This window comes from Arachis ipaensis, chromosome B03 (assembly GCF_000816755.2).
Source record: "Arachis ipaensis cultivar K30076 chromosome B03, Araip1.1, whole genome shotgun sequence".
NCBI lineage: Eukaryota > Viridiplantae > Streptophyta > Magnoliopsida > Fabales > Fabaceae > Arachis > Arachis ipaensis.
In genome coordinates this window covers 18,663,288-18,665,776 of record NC_029787.2, presented here as the reverse complement: position 1 = coordinate 18,665,776, position 2,489 = coordinate 18,663,288, and the positions used below count along the sequence as shown (strand labels likewise).

The 2,489-nt window shown below is 25.4% G+C and overlaps 1 long non-coding RNA gene and 1 other non-coding gene across 2 annotated transcripts in view; both read right to left on the bottom strand.

The window, feature by feature from the left end:
• TRNAY-GUA lies at window positions 193-282 on the bottom strand. The gene is given in 2 exon segments: window positions 193-228; window positions 246-282. It is a non-coding gene; the product is annotated as a tRNA-Tyr (tRNA).
• The window catches only part of LOC110270011, a 14,525-nt gene continuing 13,640 nt past the window's right edge, over window positions 1,605-2,489 (bottom strand). Inside the window, exon 3 of the long non-coding RNA XR_002358963.1 lies at window positions 1,605-1,615. This is a non-coding gene — a long non-coding RNA (uncharacterized LOC110270011). The remainder of the gene's footprint in view (window positions 1,616-2,489) is intronic.

Genomic DNA, 2,489 nt, shown 5'->3' with positions numbered 1-2,489 from the left:
CTAAGGTTTGATTATAAAATGAATTTTTTTTTTCTGCTAGCAGCTTTTCATCATGTGAAAACAACTGAAAATATATAAACGTACGTGAACATCTATAAACAAATAGTTGAAATAAAACATCTATAAACGAATAATTGAAATAAAAGACATACAAGTATTTACATAGAATCATTTATAATCAAAAATAAAAAGTCCGACCTGCCGGATTCGAACCAGCGACCTAAGGATTATCTGTGAATTTCCCACTACAGTCCTCCGCTCTACCAACTGAGCTAAGGTCGGTTCGTATTAAAGAGGGACAATTAGTTTTATCTTAACGTTACTTTTCCAATAAATAGTAAGATCCAAAATTAATTTTTCTTATGTTAACTATATATAATATACTGATTACAAAATTGTTAGTCATGTCTCATAATTTTTAAACACCTTGATAACATAAATAAAAAATAGATATTTTCATTCCAATTTTGATAATGCTATTCTTTTTTTATAAGTTTATATAAATATACAATACAAAAATTATGTGTCGTGTGATATTATAAAAAAAATATAATCAGATTATAGTTTATTTTCGTGAATAATTATATTTAACTTTACAAATGAAAAGAACATCAGTAGTGATGAAAAAAATCATTAGGATATAATACTACAATAATGAAATGTCATCAGCTTTATATTAAGTATTAACCTATAGTTGGATAAGAAACTCTTCAATCCTTAAAGCTAAGCTTGTTTGACATATATATATGGGCCTCACATGTTGTCAGATGGGTCCACTTTGACCTGACAAATGGGTTCGGTTTTTCATAATGCTAAGGGAAAAAGGTTAAAAATTCTGACCTTATACATGGACTAATCTCATCCTCATTATATTATTGTTCCCTCTTTTTAGGGTTGTGGTTTTGTCAACCCTTTCGTATGGTCTTTGTCACATGCAAACTTCTGCCTTTAATTAACCCAAAAATATATGATCTGTATCTCTCGATCTTAGGACTTTTTATGCATGCATGTGAATTGGACCATGTTAATAAAGAGAATTATGGTAAAAAAAAAAAAAAAATAGAGAGAATGCGGATTATATATATATATATCACCATCGTCATTGATCATTTTTTTTGTTTACGGTATTTTTTAGTCTGATAAATAAAAAATTAATTTGTCACGAATCTAAATTTTATGTAAGGATATATTGTTGGCTAATGAATTAATAATAAGACGAAATTCAAACTTTTAACAATTATTTAAACAAATGAGTAAATTGATGACCACTTAACTAATTCGAGTTAGTTACTTGATTGTTATGTTATTACATGGAGTAAATATTCTTTTAATTTCGCTGGTTTTTGGTCATTTATCAAAAAGGGAAAGTGTCTTTCCATAATTTAAAAATTTTCAATCAATTTTAAATTATCTAAGTAATAAATTTAATCGGTCCTTATAAACAATAATCTACAAATGTATCAGAAATATTTAGATCAATAATAAAGGCCACTCAAACTTGTTTTTTAAATAATGGTTTTGGGAATTAAAATTTTCAAATAATAAAACAATACTTTGTTCTTCGAACAAATACTCAAAAAAAAAAAATATTTACTCTGTAATATATATCATAGTACTTCCATAATTTCATTTTGATATAAGTATTTGTAGATTTTTTTTTCTATTTTTTCATTAAGATCAAGAGGTCCTCTTACTTATAAGTGTCCTAGAAAACGTTATTAATATTTAAGTATTAAATACGGGTTTTTAAGACACTTATCACATGTAATTCTTACCATCATTAATAAAATAGTTAGGGGGTGTTTATGGATCATATTCGATCTGTATATCCGTGGTATTTATCCGAATCTAATCCGAAAATTATGGATATTGATTTGATCCGTAAGGCTATCGGATTGAATCCGATCCGCACACTAATAGGATCGGATTGCAGATTTTATGTAGGTATTCATTCGCATATCCGATCCACATATCTGCAGATCCGCAAAAATAAATAAATAAATAAATAAATATTTTTTTTATATTTTATTTCAACTAATAATTATCATATATATATATATCTTGTATTATTTTATTTTTATTATTTAAAAAAAGTATATTTAATAATAGGGTAAAGTATATTTTTTGTCCATAAAGTTTAATTTGAAAAAAGTTTCAAAAATACCCTTAAATTTTATGTCCCAAAAATTTTTGATTTGCATCAAATATACCCTCAACGACTAAATTTTCAAAAAATTGAAGACCAATATAACAATAATGCATGAAAATTATGTTTGATTTGCTTGTGTTGAGGGTTGTTCTTATAAAATTGTTGTTGAATTGGTCTTAAATTTTTTAGAAAATTAGCCATTAGGAGTATATTTGATGCAAATAAAAAAAATTTAGGATAAAATTAAAATAAAATAAAACTTAGGGATATTTTTAAAATTTTTGTCAAACTTCAGGGACAAAAAATATACTTTACTTTTAATAATATTTTTAGAGTAAAC